The sequence below is a fragment of the Canis lupus genome, chromosome 3 (genome assembly GCF_003254725.2).
Source record: "Canis lupus dingo isolate Sandy chromosome 3, ASM325472v2, whole genome shotgun sequence".
Taxonomy (NCBI): domain Eukaryota; kingdom Metazoa; phylum Chordata; class Mammalia; order Carnivora; family Canidae; genus Canis; species Canis lupus.
Window position 1 is genome coordinate 1,504,714 of NC_064245.1, and position 9,493 is coordinate 1,514,206.

Here is a 9,493-nt window from a genome sequence, read left to right on the forward strand (position 1 = left end):
GATTTTTAAAAAATGGATATATAATTGACATAACTGTGTGAGTTTAAGGTGTACAATATGTTGATTTGCTACATTTACATATTACAATATGATTCCCCCCATCATGTTAGCTAACACCTCCATGACCTCACATAGTTATTATTTCTTTTTCGTGGTGAACACATTTAAAATCTAGCCTTTTAGCAACTTCAAACTATAACCACAATGCTGTACATCAGGTCTCCGAACTTATTCAGCTTCTACTACAACATTCCCGCAATTCCTCCACACTTCAGCCCCTGCTAACTACCATCATACTCTCTGTTTCTATGAATTCAGCCTTTTTTAGATTTCACACATAAATGAGATCATTCAGTATTTTTTCTTTGACTTATTTCACTTAGCATAATGCCCTTAAGGTTTATCCTTGTTGTTGCAAATGGCAGGATTTCTTTTTTCCTCATGGCTGAATAACATTCTCTCTCTCTCTCTCTCTCTCTCCCTCTCTCTCTCTCTCTCTCTCTCTCTCTCTCTCTCACACACACACACACACACACGTATAATAGTTTATCCATTCATCCACTGATGGGCACTTAGGTTGTTTCCATATCTCGGCTATTGTGAATAATGCTGCAGTGAATATGGGGGTGCATATATCTTTCTAATAGCCTGTTTTCACTTCCTTTGGGTATATAGCTAGAAGTGGGATTGTTGAATCATATGATCATTCTATTTTTAGTTTTTTAAGAAGCCCCCATACTGTTTTGTATAGTGGCTGTTTTCTGTAGTGGTTCAGTTTACATTCCCCAAATTCAACAGCACATACACCATGACCAAGTGGGATTTATCTCTGCAATGCAAAGATAGTTCAACATATGCAAATCAATAAATGTAATACACTACATTAATTGAAAGACAAAAATTATATGACCATCTCAATAGATGCAGAAAAGACAAAATATGACATCCTTTCATTATAAAACCTTCAAAAAATTGGGTATAAAAGAATGTGCTTCAACACAGTAAAAGCCTTATATGACAAACCCACAGCTATATCATACTAATGGTGAAAGGTTGAAAGCTTTTCCTCTGAGATCAGGACAAGACAGGGGAACCTACTATCACCCCTCATATTCGATATAGTATTGGAAGTCCTAGCTAGATCAATTGGGCAAGATAGGGAAATAAAAGGGATCCAAATCATAAAGAAAGAAGTAAAATTGTCTTTATTTGCAGATGATATGATCTTCTATGTAGGAAATCCTGAAGGTCAACCAAAAACTGTTGGGACTAATCAACGAATTCAGTAAAGTTTGAGTCTTACTTTAAAAATTCCTACTTATAGTTCCTAAAAATAATCTGATATATTTCCCTTTTTGGTTTTCTTTTTTCTTTTGTTTTTCCCAATGTGAGGCTTGAACTCATGACCCTGAGACCAAGACCTGTTCTGAGAACAAGTGTCAGACACTCAACCAACTAAGCCACCAAGGCGCTCCTTTCTTTTTGGTTTTGAATATTCTATTCTTTTAACTTAATCTATTTTTGTGAATGGTGTAAAGTGGGAATCTAATTAATTTCCATAAATTCATGTTATATCTCATTGAACTCCAGTGCTATTTCATTTACAAAATTCTTATATCTATTATAAGAATATTCTTATATACATAATATATATCTTTCTATTGGCTATTTTGATCTATTTGTCTACCTTGCATCAAAACTATTTAAATTAATATGACTTTATAATATAACTTGATATCCAATAGGATACATTATTTTCTTATACTCTTTTTACTCAGAATTGTTCTGATTATTCATGATGCTTAAACCATCCCATATCAAATTTAGAATTATTTTATGTTCTACAAAAGTAATATTTGATTAAAATGAAAGATAAATTTAGTGAAAGTTTCTATCATTATGATATTGAGTCTTCTCATTTTTTTTTAAGTCTTCTCATTTATAAACATATCTCTCATTTGTTTATTTTATTCTTTTTTTATATTCCAATACATTTTCAGATGCCATATCTACATTTAAATGATTTGCTTCAGTTATTTTCAGTTAGATTTCTCTCATAAGTGTGCTATATATGATTAAGAAGACTATATTATTTAATTGCTGGTTTAGAGGAACCTATTTTTGTACATTGACGTGGTATATAAGAATGTTACTGAGTACATCCTTTAAGTGAAATAGTTTGACTTAGATTCTTTTCTGAGCCATTTTTTAATGCTTTTAATAATCTTACTATGTCTTCACAGAGCTTCTATAGTTCTTATTTTAGCAGTTTACAGAGAGAATGTTGACTTTATAAGGAAGTATTTGCATTTTTCACCTACTATGTGTGTATATTTTTATGATTCATACACTTCATTGTCCTTTCCTTTGACATGTGCCTTCTTCCCTTTTCCTTGCTGGTTCCTTTCTTGTTCATAGTCATGTTAAGATGTCATCCATTCTTAATAGATCAATGATCTGTTGAAGGATAGTGTGAAGGAGGTGCTAAAGGATTGAGTAAGTCAACATACTTGAATTTTTTTGAATACTTTTATGGACAGTACTATCTTATGGGTATATCTACACTCTCAAAGATCAGGTATTCTTTCTGGCTGATAGTGAATTCTTATATCTTAAGAGTTCTTTCTATGGAGTTTTGCATTTGTTTCTAAAATAATCAGCTGAAGAATGGAATGCATTTTGGTTGCATTCTCAACATTTCCACATTGAAAGTCTACTTTTTGCAAAGATGGCACACCTTTATGTATATCTTGCTTCTGCCCTTCTTTGGAGTCAAATGGGACTCAACAATGCACTTTCAGGCTTCCTACCCTCCCAAATCTTGACTTTCCAAATAAGAGATAATTAGTCCAGTCCCTCAGAATGTAAAACTTATTTTCAGAGAACTGTGTGCCTGCCCGAGGCCTACAGAGATTAAATTCTCCTTGTTGCTTTCTCTCCAATTTTTACTGCTATCAGCAGCTCTCTGCATAGTTTGATTTCACTAATTTCTCTTGTTTAAGTTAGTTTTGCTTTCTGATTTTTCGTTATAGCTGTTTTTATTAGCATTTAGTGAGGATACTGAGGTGTTAATTTCATTAATAGATAGCTTTTAACTGGAAGTCAAGAATGTTTCCTTTAAGAAATTATGAAGTCGTTATGGAGTTAATATTGTATATATGTCCTTTCTAAGTTGTTACTTTAAGAGGAATATCTTTATATTAGTACAATTAAATACTAAAATTTGCTTCATTTTTCACAAGTAATGAGCCTCTATTTTGATGGTGAAATATTTTGGGGGGTTCAGTGTAACTACGTGGTCATTTCCACTATCTATAAATGTATAATACTCTTGCCTCCACATGTATAACTTACTTTTTATAAATTTGAAATATATAAATATTAAGAAAATTGAAGGTGAGGTATAAATCTACTAATGAGAAAAAAATCCTTAGATTGCATTGTGGTAAGCATTTTTAGAAATTTCTATTTGCTCTCTTCTATTTTTTTCTAAGCAAATGGCTCTTTTTATAGATTGAATGATTTTATGTATTTATTTGATACATAGAGAGAGAGAAAGAGAGCATGAGCGGGGGGAGGGGAAGGGAGAGGGAGAAGCAGATTTCCCACTGAGCAGGGAGCCCAACATGGAGCTCGATCCTAGGACCCTGAGATGACCTGAGCCAAAGGCAGATGCTTAGCTGACTGAGCCACCCAGGTGCCCCATATACTTCCTTTTTAAAAAATTTTTCATTTCAAGCCCAGTTAATCTACGATGTAATATCAGTTTCAGGTGTACAATTTAGTGATGCAACACTTGCATACAACTCCTGTTGCTCATCACAGTAAGTGCCCTCTTAATACCCATAACCTATTTAACCTACTTACCCGCTCCACCACCACCACCACCCCCCATCCGTAACTATCAGTTTGTTCTCTATGGTTAAGAGTCTCTTTCCTTGGTTTGCCTCTATTTTCCCCCCATGATTGTTTTGTTTTGTTTGGTTTTTTGTTTTGTTTTATGTGGAAGCTCAAGTATTGTGCAGCCCTGAATGAAACTGTTGGGTTGGGGAACAGATTCAGGTGTGGTATGAGGTAGGTCTAGGTCTTCTTGTAACCCTGAGCATGTGACATTGTTAGATATTCAGGGACTTCATAACATTTGTAACCTTGGAGATCCTTGTGCTCCCTAATCTCCTTTACCGTGAATAAAATTCAGTTTTTCCTTTCATATAGGTGTATCCTTACGTGGAAGCAATCACCGCAGGAGATTATAGTGATAGCTTATAATTTTTGCGACATTTACTAGGTGCCGAGGACTCTTGCTAAGTGTTTTATGTGCATTTTCTCATTAGGGGAATACAATGAAATATATAACGTAAGTGAACATTTTATTTTCATTTTGCCAGTTAAGAAGCTAGTGCTTAAAGAGGTGAAATAATATGGATAGTAAACAATAGATTTTAAACACCTACCCATTTCAGTCAGTCTAAAAAGTACATTTAACCACTTTATTATTTTGCTTTATTTTTATTTTATTTTATATATTTTTTAATTTTGCTTTAATATGAGGGGAAAATGCTGAAGGCAACGTGAGGAAGAAAGCTCTTTTTTTCTTGGTGCTCATGAAGACATGCCTCAAGCACGTTACCAATTTTTAATGTGAAGTATCTGATATAGTAATTTAAGAAAACACATTCTTGCATCATTATTATCTGTTGAAAGTGTTTATATCATGATACACTATGTTCAGTGTGCTATCACCCGCTTACTCCTATTGTTGAAGGTAGCAGTAAATTGTTGATGATTCAAATAAGCACGTGGCAGGAAATGAGGAATGCACGACATAAACCATCACAGATACTGTAATTGTGAGTAAAATTTTAAAAACAAAACACTCATTGTAATATTTTTTCTGACTTGATTACGTTGAACAGTTATGTAAAATCTATATCACTCACTATATACTAAGATAAAATTGCTGTGTTTTCAGTTATTCTTTCCTGATCTTTTTTTTTTGTTTTACTGCCCTACTCATATTAATGAGTAAAGTATTTACTCAAAGTGAACAAAGTTACTAAAAAATGAGCCATATTTCAAATTACTGCTTCCTTTTTTTCCATTTCTGATTTGTTTGGCTTTTCTTCACATACTTATGTGTATGAGTAAGCTGACACTGCTGTTTTTTAAGCTGCTGCCTCTTTGTCCTTGTCTACTTTTCAGTTAAAATTCACAGAAATATAGAGGAAAGCAATAATAACTTGGAAGATATTGTGAAACATGGAAATGTGGAGAATTATGTAGTTTATTTCACTTTGTTCCATAATAGATTTAAGAGGACTTTCGGAAATACATGAGGAATACGAACATTAGCAATCAACAACAGAATCAAGAAGACACTATGAAAAATGCTATAATGAGAGAAAAAAAAGATAGGAAATAGGAGAGGGAGAGCAAAAAACATAGAAGATAAAATATAAAGATCTCATATATATTTAATTGAAGTCCAAGAGGTATAGAAGAAAAGGTATGGGGAAGAGGCACTATTTAAAGAGATAATGATTGTTGAATTCCTAATAATGATAGAAGATATCAATATGCAAATTCAGAGGCCAAAAATACAAAGCAAAGCAAATAAAAAGAAATCACACCTAGAAATATAATGTGCAATTGCTGAAAGCAAAAAATAGAAAAATCTCATAAACAGCCAGAGAAGTAAGATGGGCTACTTCAAATGAGTAAATGTAACATTAAAGATGGGTTTCACTGTTGACTCAGGTCATCTGCTTTAGAGTGACAAAGAACATGATAAGACAAATAAGTTCCCTCAGCATGGGCTCATTGCCATATTTCAGTTGCTGAATGCTTTCTAGAGTAAATATCCATTCCAATGAGAGCAAGGTACTGTCCCCCCCTCCTTTTTTTATGATGACAATGATCTGATGTAATTAATCTACTTTGAGTTAGAGTTGGCTACCTGAGAATTTTACACAAAATTTGGAAGACAAAAGTGAAGCAGCAGCCATTACTTTCTGAGGGTCATCAGATCTGGCAGCTAGACGTGCCTGATTCCCTAAATTCTCTTGCCAGACCCAAATTATCTAATTAAGACAGTTCTTCAGGAGGGTTGACTCAGCTCCTTAATGAGCTTTCTCTGACCCACTAATAGACCTTTCTCCAATCTCTTACGATTGCCTTGGGGAATAAATAATTTATTCTATGATATTCATAGTGGTTTTGTTTTGTGGTTAAAACTTTACTAACACAGAGAAAAGGTACAAATTAGAAATATCATGGGATGCCTGGGTGGCTCAGCAGTTGAGCATCTGCCTTTGGCTCAGGGTGTGATCTCGGAATCCCAGGGTCAAGTTCTACATGGGGCTCCCTGCATGGAGCCTGCTTCTCTCTCTGCCTGTGTCTCTGCCTCTCTCTCTCTCTTTCTCTCTCTCAATCTTTCTCTCTCTCTCTCTATGTCTCTCATGAATAAATAAATAAAATCTTAAAAAAAACAAATTAGAAATATCATGAATAAATAAAGGGATATCACTGCAGAAATTTAAAAAAGGTAATAAATTATATAAACAACTTTCAGCCAAAATATTTGAAAACTAAGATGAATTGGGCATAGTTCTTGAGAAACAACTATGAAAACTGATACAATATGAAATATACAATCTAAATAGCTCTATACCTATTTTTGAAAAATTGAATTCAATGGAGAAGAAAGAAAGGAATTGAATTCAAAACCAATAATCGTACTCAGTAGTAACTTCCAGGTTCAGATAGTTTTACTGGTGAATTCTATCACATAATAACAATTTTATGTAAATATTGTAGGTAGTAGTTTATGTAACAATTTTATGTAAATATTAAGGAAAATATTAACAATTTTATGTAAATATTAACAAGCTTACACAAATATAGAGGGAGAAATAACAATTTAAACTCTCAAAAGATAAACAAGGCTTCAAGACATGTATATTTGATTTTAATATCAATTATTAATAGTTAATATTAATACATATACACACATATATGTACATGTGTGTAACTATCAATCTAACTATAGATATATGAAACAATCACAACTTTACAGAATAGAAAAGAGAAAAAAGAAGAATTTTTTCCCCTGAATTATTTCAGAGTAAGATGCAGACCCAATGCCTCATTGACACTTCAGGCTGCTGACCAAGAAAGTTGGCAATTAAAGGAGACACCATGCAAGCAGAGGCAATTGACATTGAAATATTGACCCTGAAATAGAAGTACTTTTACACAGTGAGAATGAGGAAGAATATGTTTTGTGGCTACATAATCTGCTTGAATTCCTCTTCATACTGTCTTGCCCAATTTTGATGGTAAATGGACTGGTGCCGTAGCCATAGCCTGAGAAGGGTATTAAGACCAGAAACTTTGACACCTCAATTAAGATAGATAAGATGAACAGAAACTTTTTCGGATGACTCAAAGAAAGAGCATTTGAAAGGTAAATGAGATAAAATTTGACTAATAGAAGTAAGTGCTATTTGTCTCATATAATAAGCAAATGGAATTAATTGATCCAAAAATTACTATAGATAGGAAATACCCATCAACTAAAATGTCTTGGTAAATTTAGAAACAGAAGACGTGGCTTCTTAAAAGAATCAAGGATACACCTCTTTAAAAATCGTCATTGAGAAAGACATCCTTGCCTTGGGGATTACTGTTGACCACAGATCATTTGATTTGAATGTCCATTGGATCCGAATCATACTTTAGTTTTTATATTCTTAAGCACTTACATAAAGTCAGATTAAATGTTCTAATCAGACAATTTTTACAGTAGTGATGTAATGACTTGGTGCTTAAACCTTTAATTCCAGATATATTTGTATAATCATCACTCCCTTAATGCCAGTAATTGAAGAGATTTGCCAAGTTTTTCCTTATATGGCATTCTACTCCTTGTACACTGTGAAATTTATGCCAGCTCAACCAAACAATTTATGATATCTTAATTGTGTAGACAGAATTGTTGGGGAGTTTTTCTCACATGCAGCAACAGGTTGTAGGTAGTAGTTTATGTTTTTTGCATGGCAATAATTTGTATTCTTTGGCACTACAAAGCTAAGTGCCAATAAGAAGGTCAAAGGACTTAGGTGCTACAAAGAAGTTTCGGTTACTAGTTAATGATATCATCATGCTGGCAAGATGATAGGATGCTTCCAAGAAACGTTTTTCTGAAGGAAACTTTAGAGTTCTAATGCTATATTTTGTCTGATAGTCTGACATCATTGGAACCTCTTTACGGTACAATTTCTAGCTCATCTGAAGTTTGTTATGAGACATAATTATTAAAAATCATGTCCTAATATGTATTATAGGGAAATAAACTAGAATCTAAGACTGATACTGCATGTCACCGCAACAATTCTGCTTCTAGACCCCCAACACTTGAATATCAATTAAATTTAAAAGATATCCAAATTTCTAAAACTTTATTAATATACTAAACATTTAGAACTGTAACATTTAGTGAGATTGATATCATAATCATCCTCATCCTCATCATAATTAGCTGTTATTTATTGTGTACTCATCATATTCCAGGCATTGCTTTAAGTAATTACTTTTATTACCTCCTACAATCATCTCAATAGATTTATGACTTAGGTATCATCATTATCATCATCCCCATTTTAAAGATGAGGGTGCTGAGGTCGGAGCTGTTAAGTAATTTGCCTAAGGATACACAGCTAGTAATAGCAAAGCTGGAATTCAAAATCAGACATTTTATATATTTGCAAATGACATATCTGATAAAGGGCTTGTATCCAAAATATGTAAAGAACTCATAAAACTCAACACCCCAAAGACAACCCAATTTAAAAATGGGCAGAAGACATGACCTGACGTTTCTCCAAAGAAGACATACAGATGGTCAATAGACACTTGAAAAGATGCTCATTGCCACTTATCATCAGGGAAATACAGATCAAAACTACAATGAGGGATCACCTCACACCTGTCCGAATGGCTAACATCAAAAACAACAATAGGTGCTGGCAAAGATGTGGAGAAAAAGGAACACTCCTATACTGTTGGTGGGAATACAAACTGGTGTAGCCACTATGGAAAACAGTATGGAGGGTCTTCAAAAAGATAAAAATAGGACTACCCTATGACTCAGCAATAGTACTACTGGGTATTTACCCAAGGAATACAAAGATATTAATATATGCACCCCTATGTTTATAGCAGGATTATTTACAATAGCAAGATATAGAAGCAATACAAGTGTCCATTGATTGATGAACAGATAAATAGGGTGTGTGTGTGTGTGTGTGTGTGTGTGTGTGTATGTATGGAATGTTATTGGCCATAAAAGAGAATGAAACCTTTCCATTTGCAACAACATGGATGGAGCCAGAGGGTATAATGCTAAGTGAAATAAGCCCCTCAGAGAAACACAAATACCATATGATTTCACTCACATGTGGAGTTTAAGAAACAAAACAAATGAACAAAGGGG